Genomic DNA, 26,345 nt, shown 5'->3' with positions numbered 1-26,345 from the left:
AATAGAAAAAACAGCTAAAGAGCAACAATTATATTGCGATAAAATTATATCATTTTATTAGTAGAATGGCCCCCAGTCCATCTCACGATGTCTTCACGGCGGAGACCGTGAAATCATAAACAACAAACAACACAACCTAAAAACTCAGTAGTATTTCTCCGGATCAGAACCTGCAGTATTTGGTTAAGATTCACGCGTTACCACTGGGCCATCTCGGCTCAAGTATTTATTTATGAGAGAAATTTTAAAATATATAAACAGTCATGAGAGTACCAACGCATATGAAAGCGGGCTTGAATATATAACGTAAATAATTCCAAGAAAGAAAACAAGTTACTTTACGATCGAATATGTGAAAATGGTATATAAGTTAACTACATAAGGCGTGACCGCTTCATTTTTGTCCCTGCGATGTTGACCACATAACGCTTTCCCTAGAATATCTTGTTTTTAGTAACATTCCATTTCTAAGACCAGTTGTTTATTTGAAGAACTGGTCGATATTCTCCGAGAATCTGGTTGATATTTTCTACCTAAGAAAAGCAGATACAGTGAAAGGATGAGAATTTAAAGTTTATGTAATATTTTTATTTTTATAATTGTTTATATCGTAGTCTTTGAGTCTTGAGGTGTGGTTTTAAAGTTAATGTCAGACGTGAGATGCGACTTCTATTATTTTACGTTGTGAGGCTTTCGCGTAATAAGAAAGGGACCACCCGCGGCTTTTTAATGTTCTACTACTTACGTAATTAATGTTTCAAATAACAGAATGAGAAATGCATTAGGCACTAAATATTTTAGTATAACCTCATTATAAATTGGGTATATTTTTTTAAACGTTGTAAAAGAGGTTATATAGTTACACAATGTTTTTTTTTTAAATAGATGAATGGTTTTTAATATAAAATAAAAAAATATTTTAAATTGTTTTATCATTTGTTGTTTCTCAATATCTAAGTCGTATGTGGTGACTTTTTAAAATTTAAATCCTCCGTAGAAATCAAAAGATGATCAAAATCTAGACTTAAAATGGTATTCATTTTATTTACAGTATATTGCACTGTTTGTTTCCTAAATTATAAATAAACTAAAAAATATATTAACTTATTTAAATGTGAACTGTCACTGATTACCTATAATAGAATGAGATAAATAGACTATATAATGTAATAGACCATATAAAACTTATGTTAATAAGGCTATTTATAAATATAAATATATATGTGTACATAAAAAGTAATTTCATAAAATGTTGTTAAAATAAAAAGTACCGCGTCATTTTTGTTGATCGTATCAGATCGCCAATGGCGCTAAGATTATTTCTACACACACAAATATACGTCATTATTTTTAAAGTTAAGCCTTATGTAGGCTAAGGCATTTGGTTAAACTACGTAATGAGTATTATTATTAAACCCATCGTACGTAACGGTTGTATTTCACCAGATCGCTCTTAAAAATATCCATCAAATTTTATGTTTCCTTCGTAGGTCGTTAACTCTTTTTTCATGCGAAAGGGCGAAATTCATTTCTCATAATATATAATATTCACTCAAGAATCCGCTTTCATTCTCACGAGCTATGAAATTATAAAGATAATTGCATGATTCTTAATGCGTTAAATTCTGTGGTGTTTTAATGTTCAAGGTTTGTTTTGTTAGACAATGCATGTAACCGTGAGGTAAGAATAATGTAATTAGTGTGATGATAAATATTTCATACATTAAAGACAGATTATGAACTAACTGCCGTTACACCCACGGCACTAGTTACCGCTTCGCCCAGTGGTTCGTAGCGTGACGGTTTATTAAGATACGATATTATTTCTCAATAAATTAGCTATCTTAATATATGACTAAATTATAATTAAATGAATTTATTGTATTAGTTACTCTAACGTAATGTCCTAGGGTCCTAACTCTTTTTCATCCCTCACTTCGAGAGCCCGGATTCCGAAGAGTAGATACCAAAACGATACTATATAAACATACTCAGCCGTGCAAGAAAATTACTTTCAAAATTCGATTTTGCGTAAAATATTGCGAGTGCAGTTTGGTACATCCTTTTAAGGGGACTTTCAGACAGTCCAATGGAATACCTTTGCCAAACTTCGTGATCAAATTCGGTTTCCGCTATTCGGAAGACTATCCGGTAACTTTTAGGACTTTTTGCGTCATTACAAAGCTCAATATAAGTTATATTGGTAAATATAGGTTATCAACAATTTTAATAGTTATACGTACTTTTGCGAGTGTATGGTACGACTATAGCTTATTCCAATGGGATGAGATGTAAAGGTAAATAAAGAATTTTCGTCATTGTATTGACGCGGTATTATTTGTATAAATCTTGAATATAATCGACTAGCTACAAGTCTCGGCTTTACAAGATTACAAAATGGTTTTATATAGTTATCTATATAAAACGTATGTTTGAATTGTAAATACCGTTAGATTGTAATCTATCTCGCGCGATTATAAACTGCCGAAATATTGTAAACGGTGATTTAACTCAAAATAAAACGTCAAAAATAATCGATAGTTTATGATATATTTCGTAGTAATTCATTGAATTGTAAGCATTGTTACGGTTCAGAATTTTATGACAGTTCACAATCTCGCGAGATAGATTATAATCTACCGGTATTTACAATTTTACGGTGACATATACAACATTTAAATTGAAGAACAAACAAAAAAATATATTCTTGCTGTTCTTTCGGCTAGATAAGTTGATATTCTCTACCATTCTGTACTTTAATAAAAATGTATTATACATAAAAACCTTCCTCTTGAATTTCACTGTTTATTGATGAAAAACGCATTAAAATCGGTCGCGTAGTTACAAAGATCTAAGAGTACAAACGGCGGAAAGCGACTTGTTTTGTACTGTAGAGTTGGTATCTCTTTGAATTCTTGAATAAAAATGCATTTTAAATGACGGCGAAGTAATCGTCGGAACTTTGAAAGTAAAATTAAAGTGGATATAAATAGTTAAGTGGAACAGTGTTAATGTTACAAAAACTTTTTTTGCTAAAATTCTGGATGTTGTTAAATGTCACGGTCTGGCATGTCACTGAATTAATTCACATCTGCCTTGACGCTCATACATAAATTATCACTTATCCACTATTTAAATTACTACTAAAAACAGTTACGAACACTAACACAATTTTGGTTTCAGTTAATTTATGATTAACACACATTCTGTAATTTAACGAGTCTACAATTAAAACAATAATGTGCCCTGAATTTCGAGCGAATTATAGTAGTTGTTCTGTATGCCAAGTGACTTAACGTCATTAGAACAGTTATACTGCATAAAAATCGGTTTACTCGTATGTTTACTGCTTACTCTGTATAACTAACTATTAATGACATGGATAAAAAATATAGTACCTGAGCTCAAGCATTGGTTCTGATAAAAACATTACGGTTCTTTTAGGCTCTTTTTGATTAGGTAACCCACCCGGTTTGGTTCACGCCAACGTATGTCACTGAACTCCTCTTAAATAGTTGGACAAATTCTGATGAACCTGATTTTAAGTCATCATCGCCTAGGAATATTGACCATTCCTTACATTGCCAATGCACCACCATCCTTAGGAAATAAGTTATTATATCCCTTGTGCCTGCACATACATACGTACATACATACACAACATTAAAAATATTGCTGCTTGGCTTGGAGTAGAATATCTGATGAGTGGCTGGTACCAACCCCGACGGACTTGAACAAAGGCCTACCATCAAGTACATCAGTAAGCTACTAGATCTTTATATTAATACTTGCGACAGAATTTCATCCAAAACTTATTAAAAAAGGATTATTTCTCATTAGAGCACAGGATGATTTATAAGAGTAAAACAAGTTAGGCTCAAGAAGTACAACTTTCTAAATCTTGCATGAGATCTACGTGTATCGGCTTGAAGAATACAATGAATACTAATATTCAAGAAATGAATTCTAGTATTATTATTTTTTCTATTCAATATAAAAATACGCGTACGCAATACACATTTCTCATTAAAATGCCTTTCACATAAATCCTTTATGTACATATGTACATACGGTTATGTAAAGAGAAAGGCGATAAGAGCCATTGAATTTTAAACGTATACAAGGAATTCGAAAAATCTAAAATAAACATGGCGTTATATAAGATGTACCTACATCTTTTTTTTTTTTTTATAAAATTCACGAAGGCGTAAATTTATCGTGATAATATTAAACCTACGTGAACTTTTTAAAAACTTTCGCGACTTACATACACTCATCTCTTATTCTTTCAGTAATTATTCCTCATCACACTCAAGTACCTTGGTGACTAAAACAATGATGTTAGTAATTTATATACGAGTAATTCAATTTTAGACTGAGTACTCAATACCACAACTGGACTATATAAAGATATAAAAGAAAAAAATCAATATGATATCATTGGATTATTGTTACTATCATATACTAATAGAACTAAATAAATGTTTTTTTTTATGGTGTCACAGATACTACCGAGAAAATTGAATTTCTGATGGTAAGTTCGTTGCCCAGACATTGGCGCCGTAAATAATTTGAACCATTTCTTACATCGCCAATGCGTCACCAACTTTGGAAACAAAGATGTCATGTCTAGTGATATCATGTACATTAATTTAAAGGTATTTTATTTAATATTATTGATTTTCTCTTTTTCCTGCTTGGAACCTTTCTGCACAACACGGTTCAATAGTTGTCTTCAAAATCTCGTAATATTCCTGTTTCTAGTATAGTCGTCTAGAAAATATGTTAGGATTCCTATTTATTATTTACATATTTATTGTACACATATCTACAAACTTTTAAGACCAGCTTTGGATACTGTACTGTCTATAGTAGATTGTATCGTCACCGAAACTTAAATTGTGCGCAAAATTTTAGCACAAACAGTTGCGTGTGATTGTTGTAAAATACATGAGCAAAGTTTGAGTGAAGTCAAATACGCTACACTCGAATATTTGAATGTCATATACTAACATATAAATATATATACTCTGACAAGTGAAGGTAAATAAAAACTCGTAAAAGAGGAAGTTTGTATTTCTGGTTTTTCCCCAACATGGTACAACCATGTACGCCAATCAGGTGTTCCGATGATGTGAAGAAAGTTGCGGTAAAGATGTGATGCGGAAGGCAGATAACGGGAGCTTTCGTGTACAGTGGGTTCACTTGGCGTAAGGATTTTGTGCCAGCCCATCTACCGGTATGTACCACCCACTTATGAAATATTCTACCGCTAAACAGCAATACATAGTATTTTTATATTTCGATTTAAAGGTTGTGGGTGAGCAAGTTTAACTATAGGATATAATATCTTAGCTCCCAAGGTCATGTCCATGGGCGGTGGTGACTATTTACCATCGGGCCAGCTGATTAGCCGTCCGCCTATCTGTTTATATAAAAATTGGTATATACTTAAGATGATGAATGATGATGATGATGAATAGTTTTTACGCAACTGATAGTTTGACGGACAATTTATTATATGAATAGCGTTATTGGCGTTTATATGGCATGCATTAAAACGGTCTTTGTAAAGATCATTTATTTACATGATATCAGATTCATGTCAGTGCTCATGGATATTATAACGTGAACATCGAATATTGTCGATATATATTTTTTTTTTACATCTGGCATCACGGCCCATATAAAAAATATTTATTCAATAAATACTAAATATAACTAATAAAATATGTATATAAATATTCGGTATATCTTTTTGAGATGAACAGACTACAACATCGTGTAACTGATTACCATAAAACCGGATTACCTTTGTCTATGGGCGAAGGTGATATATTTATTTTCAGACGACCCATTGGTAAGTTTAGGTAGGCTAAAATAAATAAAAATATTTTGATGAATATACTTCTTTTTAGTTTTTATAATGTACAACATTGTGCAAAAGCCATGAACCTCTGACATTAAAGATGATATCATTTCACCTGCTCGAAAATGGCGATTTGGTATTTTATTTTATTCAAAAAACCGGTGTAAGGCGCGCACGATGACTCATTAAAGGCTAAATTTAGTATTTGCACCACTAATTATTATTTTTGTTTTTGATGTCATGTTTTTATAGAATTTAATTTTTTTTTTAAAACCAAGCATAACGTATGTATATATTTAGATATGTTAAATGAAAATTTTGTTTTTTTCTTCAAAAATGGTTTACAATTATTTTGTTTAATTTATTTTATATACGTAAAATTAACACAATTATTCGTTCGTTTTTTATTTTAGAATTCTAAACAAAACTTTATAGTTGAATTTAATTAAAACTAATCGTAGGATCTTAGTTCGAGATTTTATCGTCTATTTAAGGATTTGTGGTTAATCACTTGTTAAATGCCTCGCCCTCAATCCTTTATTGGAGATTTAATCTATGAATCAGATATGACTCAGGCATTATGTGATATTTTAAATGTCACCTGTCAGTTGTTTAGTTTAATCTGTAGGCGCCGTATCCGGCGGTTATTATATGTTATTACATTTGCTCAATTTCTTAAGTGTTGTTTTTAAAAACTAGATATATTTATAACTATTTACATCAAAAACTAAAAGAACTATGTAATTAAGTTTAGTAACATAATGATGATTAAGTTCAACAACATACCGATAAAGTTTGTATAAACTTTGTTTTTATATCATTGGTTAAAAAAGTAATAACTCTGTTTTTTAATGGCAACATTAAAATTCATGTTGCATTTTATATACACACAAATGATGTTTACGAGCTTTTGCTATTTTAAAGCGAGAATTTTTCATATGCATAATATAAGCGTTGGGATTTGATTCCAGTCACATTTTCCATAAAACACTCTTTATTCGTTCGTTTACATACAGTTAGTGGACTGTCCAACAAAAACTCCCATAATTTTTGTTTATTTTTAGTCTACGGCTTAAATACTGCTCTGTTGCATGATTTTATTTTTTTTTATTTTTGAACTTTTCTTTGAGAAGCAGTAAATATTGACTAGGTTATTTATATGTTTGTAAAAACATAAAGTCTTATTAGGGCTTAATTTATTGCGAAAAATATGTATTCAAATATATAAAAAATACTTCAATATATCAATATCAAAATTTAAATATAGAATTTACTAGTAATTTTCTTTTTTTCTTCATAAACTTGTGTTTTTCGTTGTATGCTAAATACCACCTTTTTAATCTTAATAACATAAGCGATAATTAATGATAAGAATTAACATTCAATTATTTATTTATACTTTTACATACAGGTTCTGAGAGCAGATGTTGCATTTCACTTTTAATTAAGTTTTTCAATTATGAAATTAAAATGTAGTAATTACTACTTAACGATCTTTATAATCTTTGACATTTAAAGTACTTAGTTTCATCCAACGTAAGGATCATAAAAACTTGTAATGAAACCGATAAAATCAAGTTTATTAGTGAACATTAACCGTTAAATCATTCATTAACCATTGATTCCTTTTAAAAGATTTCTGACGCGGCTTCCATTTTCAAGGAAGATTAACTAACCGCAGGACTGCCACTTAAATTCCTGCACATTAATTTTTATTAATATTAAAGATAATTTTAAACAAGCATTTATTATAGTTTTGTGCCAAATATGCCTATTTATTTTATTATTATGCTTTGACAAAATGAATAAAACTTATTCTAATCCAGAGCGAGGATAGTTGTGTATGGATTGATTAAGAATTCATTGTTTTCTAATTTAATCGTAGTCATTAAAAAAAAAATGATTACACGTATATAAACTAACTAAACGATGTATAATTTATTTTTAAATTCAAATAGTACTTGTAAGTTATTGATTGCCAGTAGGTAACATAGGGTTTGAATACAATGGATTTCGTATTGAACATTTGGCTCGCCTACGTAATTGTGTTCTTTTGTTTACAAGTCAAACTAACTAAACGAATAAAAAATACGTCAGATTTGAAACGTTGAATGAATGAAATGGAATGGGTTTGTTTATTCGGTTCATTTGTGTACGTAAAAAATATTATAAATAAGAAAGAAATAAATTACATATGTACATTACGGAATTTACAAAAGCACGAATTTATTAATTCTAAAATGTATTTAACAAATGACAAAAAACAAATTCACAATTAAATTTTTCAGATTATTTTATACTATATATATAAACTCTTATTTGCGTAACATTAATTAACAAATTGTATTTTAAATATATGTTGCTATTTTTAATCTCTTATTCAACTTCACCTATTAGTATGTGGTGTTTTAATCTTGCAGTTTATTTTAAACATGTTTCACTTAATCAATGGCGCTGAAATTTTGACACTTGATATCCGCTGCTGACAGATGTCAATTATATATGTACATTTTTGTTCACGGATAAAAAAGATTATTTTGACTTTTGATCGTGATGACCGTGATTTTATCAGTGTTTTTTTCATTTTGATAATCAACTGTATTACAATTTCATTCATATTTTGAATGCATTATATGATGTATTTCAAATCGGCCATCTTTAAATTTTTTATTATTTAAAAATGGAATTTAGTAACGAAAATAAAGGTTCTTTGGAATTAATTTAGAAGTCAATAGGAATGGTTTAATTTATTTTTGCAACATGTATCATGACATAAGTACATTTCTACTACGTTCATTGCAAATAAATATTTAAAAAAAAAAAACACCGAACCGGACATGACTAACACCTTAGAATTCAGACGATATATTATTAAATATGTTCTAAATTTCATATGATATAAATATAACTCTAGTATATTTCATAAAAAATAAAATGTACTAGAATATATTATAAATAATGTTTGTCATAACTTTTAAAAAACTTTCACAAATATTGTAAAACATTCTTTAATATTCAATAAAATAATTTATAGCATCGTTAGACTAAATATTTATTAATATAACCAAGTTATTATAATATTCATTAAATAAAATTAGAGAATTTAACTTTGTGTTCTCCGTTTATAGTCAGTAGCTTTTTTTTGTTTCATGTTGACCTCTAAATTCGCTGCAGACGAGCAAGTTATTCTGTATACTTAATGTCAAATTTGATTTAAAAAAACTGGACTTCGAATAAAACATCTGTCACACGATACGATTTTTTGAGTAGGGAAAATTTGACGAATTATTGTATATACATTTCTACATAAATGCTAGTTTATTTAATCTAGTTTTTGTTATTTTGGATGGCCCTGTGATGTTCACCTTTTAACGCGCGATTTAAGATCGGCTTACAAATTGGATAAAATATATATTTTATTTTGAATATCAGCTCGCTGTGCACATACAGCGTATTCATATATTTAATTTTCCCGCGCTTCGCAACGTACGTCACTCGATATGACAGATGGATAAATACACAGATAATATATAAAATATTTATTCAATACTAATTATTATATTTTTATAGATCTGTGTACACTAAAGGCCCAGTGGATTAAATGCCCACCCGGATTACAACGATTGAATGCCTAATTCGTGTTAATAATTTAAAGTTGTAAGGATCTCGTTGACGCTTTCGGCTTCGCTCGCGTTTTAGGAGTTGGTCGTCAGGTTTTAGGCCTAAAAAAGTAAATGTTCTAGTTTGCTTCATAACAAATTACATAAAAATTCGGTTCAATGGTTTGGCCGTGAAATAACAATATACAGACAGACAGAGTTACTTTCGTATATTTTGAGTTTGAGTTTGAGTTTCAAGAAAGATGCATATATTGGACACAAGTCCGTCACGAGTATATCTTACTAATCAGCTTTGGAAAAGTTAAGTGTAATAAGCTCTATCTCTTCGATGGAGCGGAAATGAGGCCTTTGCCTCACCGTGTATTAACGGGATACTGCTTCTGAGTAGTTTAATCAATACTAGTGTGTCCGCGGGCGAAATTCAATTATAATCACCATTTAAATTTTAAAGAAAACGTGCATTTGTAAGACCTGTAAAAATCTGACCGACGAAAACAGAATACAAAAATGTAATGAGGCATGTTACCTTTGCGTATTTATACATATTTATAATTATTTGAAAAATACTCAGTACGATAACATAAAAATATTTAAATTCATTATGAATATTTGAAATTTTACAATGTGTTCGGTCATTTTATAATTCTAAAAACTATCAGCGGTTTAATGTTATAAATATAAAACTTTAAAATATTCAGATCAAGGTCTGAGACAGGTCTATAATTTATTGACGTTGGTACACTTAAAAAACAGATATAATTATATATATATATTTTTTTTTAGCTAAATAAAATTCGTAATCAATGTCGCTAGGTAAATTGTGGTTTTATTTTTATTAACACCGTAATGTGTCACGTGCAATCTACTAATATTCTAAATTCGAAAGTTTTTATTTCTGTCTGTCTGTTACATTTTCACTGCTGAACCACTAAACAGAATTTGATGAAACTTAGTGCAAAGATAGCTTGAACCCCCAATTAATGGAATGGAATGAAATATGCAATAATATACTAGTAGGTATATAATTAATTTGCGGCTTGATGCTAAGGGCCAATATAAATAACCTTTACTTTTGGTAATCTGAATAGATTCATTAAACATATTAACATATTAAGCCTTTTAACTTAAATATTGGTGGTAGATATTAGTAATGTTAGCACTATTAGAAGACTTGATTCATCCTCCTGCCCTTATCCCAATTTTACTTGGGGTTGGCGCAGCATGTCTTCTTCCATACTTCTCTGACGGACGTCATCTCACAAGTAACATTCTTTCTAACCATATCGTCTTTCACACAATCCATTCATCGTTTCTTGGGTCGTCCCCTACCTCTATATCCATCCACATCCATTCTCAAAACCTTTCTCACAACATGGTCCTCATTCCTCCGCATAACATGCCCATACCAAGACAGCCGGATTCCAGATAGCTTCTCGGTTACCGGTGCCACTTTCAAACTTCCTCTTATGTACTCATTCCTTACTCTATCCATTCGCGTAACACCACACATTCCTCTCAGCATTCTCATCTCCGCCACATGCAATTGTCTTTCAGTCATCCCTTTTATAGCCCAACACTCTGATCCATATAGAACAGCAGGTCTGACCATAGTCTTATAGATCTTCCCCTTAAGTTTAAGGGGAATACGGGGTCACAATTTGTTCCCGTAACCTGCCGCCATTTCATCCACCCTGTGTTAATCCTGTGCTTAACCGTTCGATCTATTTCGCCATCGCCTTGAATGAGTGAACCGAGATACCGGAAGTCGGAGCAGACTGGAAGGGCCACGTCATCAAGCGTTATGGCTTCTGGACCGGAGAGACCGCCGAAATCGCAGAAAGTGTATTCAGTCCTCGTTCAACATTCAACATTCTCCAGTTTCTGTTGCCAATCTTCCAATCTGCTCTGGATCTCAGGTCCATCTTCACTAACCAGTACAATGTCGTCGGCAAAAAGCATGCACCAGTATGCCTCCTCCTGTATGTCCGTCGTTAGAGCGTCCATAATAAGCAGGAAGAAGTAAGGACTTAGAGCCGACCCTTGGTGCAACCCTACAGCCACACTGAACTGGTCGGTGTTGCCGGCAGACGATCGGACGTAGGTACAGGATCCCCTGTACATAGCACGGACTAACTCCACATACTTCCCAGGCAAACCATTCTCTTTCAATGCCCACCATAACACTTCACGAGGCACCCTATCATAGGCTTTCTCGAGATCAATGACATATTAGAAGACTTGATTATTTGTTAGAAATTTTTATTTGGTTTTCATAGCATAAAAAATATTTTTGATCACAGAATAAGCAAGTAATACATAAATTTTTTGCTCAAAAAGAGGGTCACATACAAATCTTTTTGAGAGCATCGACAATTAGTACTTTTATAGACATTCACATTTAACACATCATTTCACGTTGCCGCGCTCGCGCCGCCATGTTGGAAATATCGCGCTTAAAATAACTTTTCGACTATATTAATAATTTCGGAATAATTTAACGACTACGTAAATGGCTAAGTAATAAATTAAACTACTTAAATTTTCTATTTTTTTTTTGTTATTTTGCAACTGCCAAATGGACTAGAATATATTTAAACTGAATACATTTAAACATTGAATTTCTTGACTAAAATACAAATTTTAGTGACAAATTTGAAATTTCTCAAAGATTTGTGGTTTTGTATCTGTGCTCTTTTAGGCATATTTTGGGTTAAAAAGTAGTCTATGATTCTCTCCGGACCGAAACACATAAACATGTGTTGTTTCGTTGCTTCGTAAAAGAATAACAAATAAGTAGTAAGTAGTAATACCTTTTGCATTTATGATATTAGTCGGAAAATATATTTATGTAATATTTGTCGAAACCGTTGTAACTTTATGCTAACAAATTAATTCTCCACCAAGCTTTACAGTAAAAACTTTCGGAGTTGAATTTAAGCAACCAAAGAATGCGTTATTTAACCAAGTCATGCATTTAGTGACATCATGGTGTAAAAACTTGAGGTAAACAAGGTCGGCGCACTTTTTATTATCCATTATCTGTTCAGGTAGAACTCGAAAAGATATTTAATATTTATGTTTCGTAGATTTTATCGTGTCTCCTACGTGATTACGAGCCCTGGTAAATATATTGTGATGGGTATAAATGGATTAAAGCCGCATCAAAATTTAGGGGGTCGGTTAAACTTTGTTGATGAGCCTTTTTTAGGAGTCGCGCTCGCTGAATTCACATTTAAAAATCAGTCCATAGTACCTCGCAAAATTAAAGGACTTAATTCATTTCTTATGTGTTATAATATCCTTTTAAAAGTTGAATTGCATAAATATTTGATTGGTCCTGTGACCTCTCCGGTTGAGTCATATTGCCCCATTGGACTATTAGTAATAGATTAGTGCACAAGTTAGTGCACACACTACGATGTCCTAAGCAGTTGGTTATTTTCGATAACAATCACCGCTGTGATTGTGGTATTATAGCTCCTAAACGGAAAGACCAATTTGATTTCGTTTTTTTTAAATATAATTGGTAGACGCACTGGTAAGTGGACCACACCGTGATAAGTGGTCACCACTGCCCATAGTCACTGACGTAGTAAGAAATTTTAACCTCTTTTCATCGATAATGCGCCGCCAAACTGTCCCTTCAAACCGGAACATACCATTCGATGAGCTTTGTTTGAAAGGTGACCTTTCGGAAGTTCTAAGCTATGTTTAGTAAATGAATCATTATTATTAGTTCCCGTTTCAGTTGACTAGATTTACTAACGTATAGGTAACGTGATTTCGACGCATGATGAAAAAACATTAGCCTTCACGAAACAAGAGGGTATCACTAATAAAATTATTCCGATTAATTATTTTTCAGCCGAGAACACAAATAAATATATCATCAAAATATTTCTGAAAAGAAGAATAACTGGTTTCGATGTAAAGCAATCGTTGACTATGATATAAAATCTAGCCAAATCGCGTTACAAAGAGTCGTGAGACGATAACGGCAACTAAAAACTGGTTGTTACGACCTATTTGGTTACGATTCACATGCGCCCGCGCAGCGACCCGTCGATCTGACGCTTGTGTGATTTTTAGCTTGTTTCAATATTTATTGACCATAATAATGCCACTTTACATAATTAAAATAAGTGTTGCCATAACAATAAATTATTATAATTGATAACATAAAATCATAATATTTTAATTTAAATAAACTTAAGAATTACTTTCGAATATCAAAACTAACTTAAACTTCATTTTAACTTTATATTAAATGTAAAGTTAAAAAACCAATCAATTTCTTGCATTTTTCTTAATATAATATATTTTGAGTCAGGAGACTATGTTTAAGTGATTGATGAAGTGAAGTGATTGATTTTAATAATAAAAAAATAAAAGTTCAATTTAATGGCCACTATCGTTTTGTTATTCTACAAAATTGAAAACTAATGCGAAAAACAGTATTTTTGAATTTATCATTGAAACATGACTATTTAAATTAAGAACATAATATTAATCACACATTATATTTTTTTTATATAACAATCGTCTTACAACAATGATAAACTGGCTGAAAGAATTTCGACCAAGGAGTTTTATTTAAAAAAAATATATTAAAAACACAGTAGGTATGCACGTGAAGAATTGTCCTCGATAATAATAAGCATATTACCGTTCTATCGGTGATTTCTAAGCATGAATCACTGTTACTTCACAATATATTTCTTTGAAAATGACACGTTGTTCTGTACTAAGCTATTATGATTTAATCGTGATTAGATTCATATCTTGGCGTTATTACGGAGTTCACATATTATCATTCTACAGTTCCATTCTTATTGGTATATTTTTTCTTAATTAAGGTATAGATCCTTACTATAAGGTTATAAATGTCATGAAAAAATAAATATTTAAAAAAGTTGTGTGTATATATATTATATAATGTATTAATTGTTATGTACATGTTTAAGTTATATTTTTAAATACTATTATTTAATCTTTGCACGCAATGGTGTGTTAGATGTAAAACTTTTGGCTGTAAAAATAAAGGCCTTTTTTATTTTTTATTTATGACATGATAAAATGACTGAATGTCTATTGTAATTATGTAAAAATATAAAAAAAATTACAACAATGATTACAAAGTTACAAAAACATACATAAAATAAATACTGAACCTACAATATTTTTTATTATTTGCTTAATTTTATTAACTTAACAATAATTCTGACGTTGGAATAAATCAAAATCACAAAATGCCTCTCATAAAATGTCTAATTGAACGTGGGAAATTTTTAGTCTTAATATAACGTTCTGAAATCGATTTCACGTTTATTAAATCTGACACAATAACAAAATATGTATAAATATGAAATATATAATATAAAAAAATTGTAACTAAGTATTTTAATAATTTCCGAAGTTTAGTTGCAAATTAATTCAATATTTTAGTTTAAGAGATTTTTTGTAAAAAGAAACACTATCAGTATACATATGAGAAAAATTACATAAAAAATATAGCTTTGATGTTAATAATGATGACTCAAAATCAGAAATATGTATTCCGATATTAATTTGATTAGATTTAATCATTACAAACAAATATTACTAATAATATTATTTTATCAAATATATACGATGACAGTCAATGATATGGTGAATTGTTATCAGTTATGATATATTAAATAAATACTAATTATTAAATACTAATTCTTTTACTTTTAATATTTATTTAAAAATAGTAAAATACCCGTATATCAGCTTACCGTTTTTAAAATAACTACATAATGATATGATATCATTTTCGAGCCAAGATGATCCAATAAATATATTTTTTTAAACAACGAATTGACAACCCTATCTTCCTCATTAGTATTTCCCAATCACATAGTTCCTAGACTTGGCAGCCCTATGCACCCACCCAAAGTGCAGAGTATCTATTTATAAATACCTACATTTAGACTATTATTAGATAAAAGTTATTGACCCCATCCAACACCGAACTACTAAATCAACAGTATTGAGTTTTAAGTGGCATTATGTTACGTTGCATTTCGTATTTACGTTTCGTTTTAATGACAGTAATGTCTATAAATGTCTGAAGTCCGTTTGAGTTTATAAATATCGTTAAATTAAACGTAAGTATTATGAGGAATGGGGTTTAAATATGCACAGTTTCCCTTGTATGTCCGACTGTATTTGTTTTTAATTCATAGGCAGACTATAGACTACCAATTGGCCGCTAAAATTTTTAAATGAAAAATCACTAAAATTTCATGGATATAGTAAGCTATCCACGAAATTTTAGTTTTAGATTAATTGTTTACACTTTTCTCAGTGCTAATAAAATAAAAAATATCTGTATTTGTTCCAAAAACAAAAAAAAAGTACAATTATCGATGGCCCAAAGAATATCATGTGGTCTATTTGCAGGTATTATATTACATTTAAGACCGATGCTATGCTACTAATTTATACGCGAATCTAACTTTAAAATAATACGAATTAAATCATGAACAGATGCTTCATAAAATAGACGTAGAAGTCTATAACATCGTGCAATAGATGGATAATTTTTTATATAAATAAAATTTAAATTACGTTGCGAAGCGGGTGGTCTACAGCCAGTGTAACCACTCTTGGCTGAAATTTATGGTTCTCGGAGACGGATAACATTGACAATGTCTGCCTAACTAGGCAGTTAATTGGATGACTTTAACGGAAGCACGTTCGGTATTTAGTTACGGCTATTATGAATAGCACCTGATCTTAACTATAGGAATGTCCATGCTCGTTCAAAGCTCGTTTATTTTTTACGCCACTACGACGAAGGCAATAGGAGGGTTATGTTTTTAGCATGTATGTATGTTCATTTTGTCCCGAAGATCATTTAAACTATCTAATTTGACAAATAAGAGACCAAAATTCATAGTTAAGTTTGGTCTCCGGTTGAGTATATGACGTCACACTAAATTCAACATGGCGGCGTTCAGATTATCATCTATTTATAGGGTATGTGACGTTACACTAATATTAAATATAAAATGTATTTAAGTGATGATAAATTGAATAATATGGTAGATAGGATCTTCGGACATGCCTTCGGAATATTTTCTTGATTCGTATTTTTTCAGATCTTGATTGTATTTACAACTGAACTTATTTTTTTTACAAATTGTTACATACAGCTTCTAAAGCAAACCACTTAACTACGTCTGCATGCAAGTTTCACTTTTTTTACGATTCTTGCAAGTTGCAACTTAATGCGACGAACTTGAACTTTGTTTTAAATAATAAATCAACTGAAGTGTGTCCGAGCACGTAGAAGACAATGATTTTGTCCCGTCAATAGGGCCTTGTTAAATCAGACAATAGGCCTCCAGACAATGCATGGGAATATATAAATGAAATATGTATACAGTATGTCCAAAACGTTTCGACTAAACGAAAACCTAATTTGTCGAAAAAAAATCTTTCGTGGTCGCCCGCGGCTTTGCCCGCGTTTTAGAGGTTGATTATTAGGTATTGGAGTTCAAGGTTGCTTTAAACCGAATTTCACCAAATTCCGTTCAGTGATAAACAAAGTAACTTTATCATTTATAATAGAAGTAAATATAAAGGTATTAAAATAGTTTATGTCTAAATTCGATAAGGAAGGGACCATCTTTTCACACTGCGACCATTCATCTGTCACCGCTCTTTGATGAATATCTTCCATATGTTACAGTTCCCAGCAAGATAAAAATATATTAAGGGTTCATTTATCGCTGTTCAAGTGTTAAGTTCACACATTGTTTTTAGTACTGTTTAAGCGTTTTTGTTTATTTATTGTAATTGTTTACGCTAACGACGTGGAAGTGTTATTTATTGATAATATTTATTTATAATTATAATGTTTGTTAAATCATCTACATCTGTTTTACTATGTAAAATTATTATTTGTATTTTGTATGTAACCTCTTATCTCGGAAATTTACGTACCATTTTCGATGGAATGTTTTCGTTTTCTTTGATTTTTTTTACATCGACACGATGCAACAAAGATATACGAATTTAAAAAAGGAAAATATCTACTCTTAAATCAATTAGAAACATAAGAATTTTTACTAGGCTTAACAAATTATGCTAAAAAGTAGTTACTACTTACCGCCAAAAAAAAACAAAAAAAAATCTTACTAAGTCACTAAGTGACGTAACTCCAGATTTTATAATCAACATGTTATGTAAAAGAAAAATTAATTAAATACTGGCAATAATTAAACTTTTTAATAAAGTATATTTTAATAAAAATAGGTATATTTTTTTAAAACTCTGTCCGAGTCGTTAATTTTCTCAATCATAATTTCAAGTCAAAAAATATTGTTATATTTGTTTTAAATTATTTAAAAATAGAACTGGATATCACGATAAATAAACAGTTTAATTGATCGAAACGAACCAACAGTTCGCTGTTATCAAACAGTACAAGTGTCTGTCGATGTCGTAATATGTATGTTAATTTTGTTACATTACGAAGCTGTTTGTGCGGAACAAGTAAATAAAAGCCAATAAAATCAAAAAGACAAGGTATTAACAATTGATGATGTTTCCTTTACAGCGATGAATTTTGATTGGTGTTAAGGGGACTACATGAGCTAAATGCTAGTTTTATAATGCAAGAAAGTATAAGATCCGATGCAGTAAACCAAATGAAAAAAATATATGATAATCTTCAGGATACATGCTAGTTATTTGCTATTTTGAAAACATGATGTAATTAATTTGGTACGATAGAAAAAAATCACAAAGTTACCTCTAAAAAAATCTTTTAATAAATAAAAACTATACTTATATTCATTCAATAATTCTGGTTTTTTGTCAGATTATTCTACAAGCAATATATTATTTAACCTCTGCGTCACTTTTTTAATAACTTCAATAGATTTTTTTTAAATCAGATATTCTTATTTTCGAACAAAATTCGTACGCATGTGTGCGTAAACGCCGTGTACAGACATTGCCGGCCGAGGCCTGATGCTATACAGACGTGTCGATCTTTTCGTTACGAGCCTCATTACGTAACGAAATATTTTTTTGTAATTTTAATTGTAAATTCATTGTTTCATGTTTTCTTATAATAAATATTATTCTTTCTTGTAGATAAATATATTAAGTTAAAATAATGTAGTAGTAATTAGGCATTTGTTTTTTATTATATTATTTGTCATAAATTTTAATTGTGTAAATATGGGAAATGAAGTGAAACGCGTGAGGAAAACTAAAAAACGTTTATATAAATTAAGCGCCGAACATACTTATGAACGATATTAAAAGGTAAGAGTATTTTTTTAGTAAACATATTTTTTTTTTATAAATTATGAATATTGAAAACATCTATTAGAAAAAATGTGCAATCAGTTCGCATAGAATCAGATTTTTCGAGCTGTTCTTCAAATATTATGATAGAGTATTTGGTGAAAGTAAGGATAAAATCAATTGAGAGTGACTACGTTCGATCCCCATGATCTCGAAGCAATTTTATATTTTTCATTAAAAGTACTATGGGGCATATTTAGATACATATTTTTTAAATACATAATTTTTTAATTAATAAAAATATAATTACTAACATATATTTATTTTTTACAGAATAAAGAAAGTCGAAAACAATAACACGGAAGCTATTTATATTGCGTAAGAGTTTAATTTTATCGATTTTGTTTATAATAGGAATTAAAGTTATGTATGAACTAATTTTAATAATAAAAAAAATAATGTAATTGTTGTGAACCAGAGAACTAGAATATTTAGAAGTGTCATTTGTACGTAATTCAAAAATTGTAATTTTTAGTAACGTCCGCCATATTAGATTGAAAATGGAAGCAATTCATGAATCGTGGATTGTCATCGAGACTAAATATGTGTGCCAACTTAAAGCTCCATAGCTTCAATGGAAGTAGGTGTAATATTGATTGCAAGATTTCAGGACATACGTACATACATTCATACATACAAGTGAAATTAAATAAAATATTTTAATAAAAAAATTAACACTAAATGTTTTTTTTTGTAGTACCAAATCCAAATATTTTAAGTTTAATTAAATCAGTTTTATTATTTAATCATTTTCGAATAACAGTCCAAAGCAAAACAAATAATTCTAATATCCTATCTATTTTTATGAGATTTATAATTAAACCTAGTATGATTAACCTAGTTAACCAATGATTCAACCAAATCGACTTGACGACATTTTTTTCTTGTAAATATTTAGATGTTTTTGTTTTAATTGAATTTTTTTTTTCTTTGTGAACCGATATTAATAAAACGAACAAACACTACGCTATATGTTACCCCACGGTTACTACACTACAGGTTTCGAACACTTACGATTTTATTATATAAATAGATTATCAAACTTTTATAAAATATTAAAAATTGGTATGTTTTAATATTTAGTATAAGAACTAATTGTGGTAGGTATAATAATATAAATAAAAGAAAAAAAGGTTAAAACTAACTGTCTATTTTATTGTGTACAAAATATAAATAAAAATATTGTAAGTTTAATTGAATCAGTTTTTTTTATAATCATTCGTTAACTAACATCGAAAGAAATAAAAACAATTCTGTTGTCCTATCTATTTTTTATGAGATTTATGATTGATCTTACTTCGCTCGGTTTGGCGCCATCTATTAGAATATTTGGGCGTAACCTCGTTACCTCGCTTAACCATTAGTTCACGGGCTTGCCGTTTTTGTCGAGTTTGTAAGTGTGTGCGTGCAATTCTCAAGGGCACTTAGCTCTTGTAGTCCCCTTAAATTAAAAAAAAAGTGATTCGTGCGTTGTCGAAGTAAGCGAAATGTTATTTTGACGTTGGAAAGCAATGAAGTCGTGATGAAGTTATGATGTAACGTAAAATGATAAATTAAATTAAATTTAACCATTTTAACTTTTTAAGTTATCTTAGAATTAGTTGTGATTACATAAAAGTTAATAAACTATTTGTATAATAGATACATTTGTTGTACAATAAAGAATAGATTACCTAGTTCTAAATTTAAAAAAAGGGCGCGAAAATTTTAATTGATTTTCAGATTATATAAACGATGTAATTCTTTAAAATATCCTTAATTAAATTGACCTTTTTACTCACAATGTTTTAGGTGACAAATAAGGAAGAAGGTAAACAACAAAAGTTATTTACTTACGATTTCATTTAAAAAAACTACATTTAAAACTACTTAGGACTACTTACGTCCAAGATAGAGGTTTGTGCTTAAAATAACTCCTAAATCAGCCCTCTCGAAGTCCACAGTTTGAGATAAGGGATGGCTTATAGTGTTATTTAGGTTTATTTCTTTAGGAATATGTTTTTTTTTTTAAATTTTAACAATGTAATTGATGCAAATTTACTTGAACAATCAGATGAATCTACTACGTGACTCACGAACATATTTCTTATGGAGATGATTTCATTACGATTACATTATTCATTTATTCAAGATCTATTGGACTCTCGTTATTACAAATACGTAATAAAATTTATATGATATGTTTCAGTAGATATCATAACTTTTTCTATCTGTTAATGAAACTATTGTTTTATCTGTAACGGCCGTTTCGAATTCTAATGTCTGTAAACACTTGTTTATAAAATGTAATTATATTTTTAATGTCGTGATGGCCCAGTGGCAAGAACACGTCTATCTTAGCAAAAGATTGCAGATTCGAATCACGACAAATTTGCAATTTCATATACCTAATTTGTCTATTCAATTGAATAAAGATAAACAAACCTTGTGCAACAAAGATTTACCTATTTCATGCGATTTGCTAATAGCTCAGTTATATTGTGCAGTACTAAAAGTGTTTTATTAATATATCTTTATGCATAATACAACACTATTATACTTAACTACTTATATACTACTTCCAAAGTTGCGATAAAAGGTTTATCGAAGTTCAAAACGTCATTTTTTCGCAAATTCATAATGATAATCAAAGATTAAACAAGCTCTCGACTAATGATATCGCATCAATTCCCTGAAAAATTTTGTTGCTGTTGTTTATTTGGATTTGGTCCTTTTGTGGTTTGAATAGACTATAGTTCCTCTCCTGTTCGGCGGAAGTAAGCATCGTTAGGATGCATATGTCAGACGAAAATTTACCACAAGCGTATAAATTAACACACATTGGAGCAGCATGGCGGAATAATCTCCAAACCGTCTCCAAAAAGAGGTGAGTAGTCCTTTACCATGCGCAGGGACATTTACTTGCTACTAAATAGTTGTATGAAATTTATATTCAAACTTTGCGAGAGCAAAATTTAACTCCGTAGTGTAGTTCGGTCAAGATTATGTCAAAATAAAATCAGATAAGTTTTTTATATCTGTGATATATGGGAGCAAATAGATCAAGATAGCGTGCTAGAATGCCTTTAGATAATGATATAAGTAAGATATTGTGAACGAAAACGATTTACGTGATGCTCTATGACAATTGTCAATAAAATTTCTTTATTCGTTTTCATTCAATCAATTCTACAACCAATACATACATTAACGTAAAAGCTAATTTAAAAAAAAAAAAAAAAGAACTGCGTTCGTAAATAACCAAAGTTACTACTTTATCAATAAAATTTATTTCAATTAAAATACCTCTGTGTCTATAAATCAAAGATTGATATCTTTAGCATTCGCAACGATTAAATTAAATATCAATTTTAAGTCAGTTTTGTGTGTAATATTTTTCAAGCTTTACAATTTGTATAGTGTGACATTATTCTAAGTCTTCGCGGTATGGTTTGAAATATCAAATTCGATTTTAATATTCACCTTATTGCTGTTCGCATTCCAGACACATCCTTATAATAATAAGAAGCTCCGAATGAATATTTAAAAACTTTCAGTCCAGTGAAAGTACCCTCGGCGTTTCTTCGAGTTACGCACACAAAACACAACACTGCACTTATATACACGGGTTCACCAGAACAGAGTTCGTTTCGGCTTGTGACGTCACTGGTTACAATTTCTCATTAATCGGTTAATTGTCGAGTACAATGGTGATCGTCACGAGACCGATGGTTTTATCACTGACGCGCGAGTACGAACGTCCGACTCGTTACGATGCGCGTACGCAAGTGAGTGGCGGTGCGGAGCCGGAGCAGCTGAGATAAAATAATACCAGTCACGAGCAAGAGTCCCTTTCAGGAGTTATTTATTTCTCTAAAAACAAATAACAGCTCTCAAACACTTTAATTTAACAAGGATCTTTTGCTTATTAATGTAAATATACTTATTATGTTAAGTATTTCTCGATAAATATTATAAGTGGAACCGGAACACTTATTAATGATAATTATGTCAAGACTTAAGATTAATTTAGTTGTAAAATATGCGCAATCAAAATGTTACGGTTTCCTCCATGGATCAATGAAATGATAATTTTGTATTTATTTTTTTTAAATTTCGTTTCGTATATTTTTAATTCAAATTTGTGAAACGCTGTTTTACAATAAAAATGGGAATCCTTAAATTGTAATATGTAGCAACATTTGATGTGCGGGCGCAACGCGGCGTTGCGCCCGTCGGAATGCAATCTCCCTTGCTCTGTCGAACACGCATATGTTTTCTCCGCTTCCATCTCGCTCCCTCACACTTATGAATGGCTGCGGTTATGTTATGGAGTTGTTCTCAATACTCATGGATTTATTTGTCTGTTTTTGCTCGGTCAAAGGTTCACCGTTTACTTGGGGATATTGCTTCAAGGGAGCGATGAATTGTTTTCAAAGTTTACCTCTATAAGTATATGTTTTAATAGAAATAAAAAATACTATTTTTGTTCTGGAATTATTATTGTTATGCCTAAAATTATTATCTAATAATATTCATTTTAAAGTCAATATAATACTAAACATATTAAATACTTTCTATAAATGATATATATTGTATGTTATATGTTAAATAAATTTATAATAAAGTTTGTTTAGCACATAAGTCATTACACACAAATACATCAAATGATCAAACTATCTTGGCGACAACATTGATCCATTTTTTACTTAGAAAATCTTTATTATCAACAAGGAGGATGCTGCGTTCTACTTTTATTATTTTGAAACTGGAATTGACAACAACGTTCATTTTTATGTGGTGAGCAGTGAGCACAAAGAATATCATAAAAAGTATCTTATTGAAAAAGAAGGAATTTTATTGGAATGGAAGGAATTTAATTTTATTTCTCTCATTGTTCTGGAATATATATAATAGATATGATTCTTCTGATTGTGGAATTTTTAAATTAATGTGCACTAGGTATTGTTATAAGGGTAAATATTTATATATGTAGGTAGGTAGTACAAAGTTTACAGTTATGGGAGTTTTTTCAATCCAATCACTTTATCAGTCCAGTGTGTCTCAAAATAGGGCCGTCCGTCCGAGCTTCCATAGAACCAGCGTCAGGCCATCAGGTCTCTTCCCATCTTAACGACTAATCCCAGAAGGCTCAGTCGACGACATTCGAATCAGCAAGAGCCCTTTTAATACCACCAACAGAACTCGTCAGACAAATCGTGTAAAACGAAATTTGTTCAGTGGAAGAGCAACAGTGTTCCTGGCCATGAGGTAGCGAGTTATTTATCCACGCAGGTTATTTCATGCAATTAGTTCCCTAAATTTTATAATCAAAACATTCGAATGTACCTTTCCTGTTTTCTATTTTACGTGTTCCAGTGCTTATAGGCAAAAGAATAACGCTAATCCTTCTTAGCCTAAACTCATAACATAATAACGAGAACAAACGTTAGAACATCGCTTTAGGCGGACATTTTTATCTTCTAATAGTAATTACCTTCGTATTGGGCCGTCCGCTGAATGAGATAGCATCTTAAACAGAAGTCACGTTTTCCTTACCGTTATATTGCTACACGAGGAGTTTGCACAAGAAATGCTGTTTTAATCTTATATCGTTATTGTTTTGTTTGAACGTCATTTTATAACGAAATAGTTGAAAGAAATTATATTAAGTAACTCTCAAAAGTTATTTGACAGTTATATCATTTAAAATATAGATAACTAAATATTACGGCTACCACGAATTTGTTCTAGTTTGAATTTTTGCTAAGTCTCAAAAATAATCTAAATGTTAATGGTTTTTAATTAATTACGTAAATAAATATTATGTATTTTTTAATCAAAATCTTTGGTATATTTTTTACTGTATATCGTTATGTTTTTAATATTTTTTCCGGCCTTTTTTCGGGCCTTGTCTGGTCGCCAATAAGAAAAACTTTAGAGTTATTACAAGCACATGTTTTCCCGTGGTAAGCGATGTATAGACATTACATTGGACACGCGAATGTCACCGCTTTCCATATACCATAGGCAAATTCGGTTATCATTTTTGAAAAGTATATTAAAGAAATCTTTAGTATCATATTTTTCCATTCTACAATACAAAAAATGACATACCAATAAAATATAATTAAAATAAAAAAAATAATATAATTAGATACAGGACATCAAATTTATCAGTACGCACAATGCATGGTGTTTAAATAGTAACATATTAAAACGATGTTCGTATTCGTAATTCCGACGAGTCTTATACATATTATTCCGTTTCAGACGTCATCGATGTTAATCTCACACGTTTAAGACAACTGGAGGAAGTTGCGAGGCATTGCTTAACAGATGTGTACGAACAATGCTCTGACGATCTCTTAGGGGATATGGACTCGGCAATCGTTTTTGGTTCACGAAAAACAATTAGTTCGACTAACAAAAACATTATTCATCTGACAACTAAATGTTGTGAGAAGATAATTTATAATTCGATTTCACTAACGGTTTTTTATCGAGAAACCGGCGACGTGATGACGGACAAACTACTTCCCGATACATGTCGGGCATTCCTTGACAAAATAACCTGAATCGTAGCGGAAATGTTAATAATAATGATGATTATAAATGTCTATACTGTTGACTGACGAACAAGAAAAAGGTTATTACTTTATGAATTAATTCGAGTGACGTTATAAATAAACTAAGTGCATTGATCGTGTTACAGTTTAAAATAATTCAGTCGAATTCAATTGAACGATATATCTATTTAGACTACGATAAGTATATTATATAAAAAAGATGTATTTTAAGAAAATATTATATTAGAACGATTGCTTAACAAATTGCTTTTTACTACTTAGGAAAGGAGTCATTTAAATCGATTTTGTAAAATTAATTCTTTTAAAAAGTATGTAGGTACATATAAATGTATTTGCATTACACTAAATTCTTTTAAAATCATACACTTCCGGTTGAAGAGACCGCACTCGTTTAATTGACTCAATGAAAGACATTCATTTATGTTGAGACAGTTGCTAAATAAAAAAAATTTTATAACTAAATTAATTGCATAAAAGCTTTCATTGATGTTGAATCATTTCTCATTATTTTTTGTAATAAATGAAAATGTTAAACATTAAAAAGTAAGAGTTTATTTAAGATATGAACTACTATATAAATAAAATTTAATAAATATCAACATTAAAAATATACTTTATTCAAGTAGGTACCAAAAGTTTGTTCAAAATGTAATGTTTTTATAAACTTAGAGTATATTATAACAGATAAAGTTAATAAAAGCTTTTAATGAACTGTATATAGTTAAATAATAATCAAAAAGTTACTTAATAAAAAAATATATATCTAAAACACATTTAAATTCAGATACAATAAACAGTAGTTTCAATGAGAATGTGAAAAGTGCAGCACATAAACTGCAATAGTAAAACATTCAACAAAATATGAAGTCATGTTTAAAAAAAAAGTCTCGTTTCAAGTCATAACAGGCAACGGGCTTCGGACACGATTCGCCAAACATG

At 30.2% G+C, this 26,345-nt stretch overlaps 1 protein-coding gene across 5 annotated transcripts in view; it reads right to left on the bottom strand.

Moving 5' to 3' along the window:
• LOC113396189 (uncharacterized) overlaps positions 1–26,345 on the bottom strand; it is a 95,493-nt gene that overhangs the window by 13,466 nt on the left and 55,682 nt on the right. Inside the window, exon 1 of one of the 5 annotated variants that reach the window (XM_026634027.2) lies at positions 22,300–22,612. The exons of the other annotated variants lie outside the window; for them this stretch is intronic. The gene's annotated coding sequence lies outside the window, so the exon portion shown is untranslated. Of the gene's footprint in view, positions 1–22,299; positions 22,613–26,345 lie in introns of those variants that run through there. 5 annotated transcript variants of the gene reach the window in all.

The sequence above is a fragment of the Vanessa tameamea genome, chromosome 11, assembly GCF_037043105.1.
Source record: "Vanessa tameamea isolate UH-Manoa-2023 chromosome 11, ilVanTame1 primary haplotype, whole genome shotgun sequence".
Taxonomy (NCBI): domain Eukaryota; kingdom Metazoa; phylum Arthropoda; class Insecta; order Lepidoptera; family Nymphalidae; genus Vanessa; species Vanessa tameamea.
Note: the sequence above shows the minus strand (reverse complement) of the source record. Positions and strands in the feature narration are given on the sequence as shown.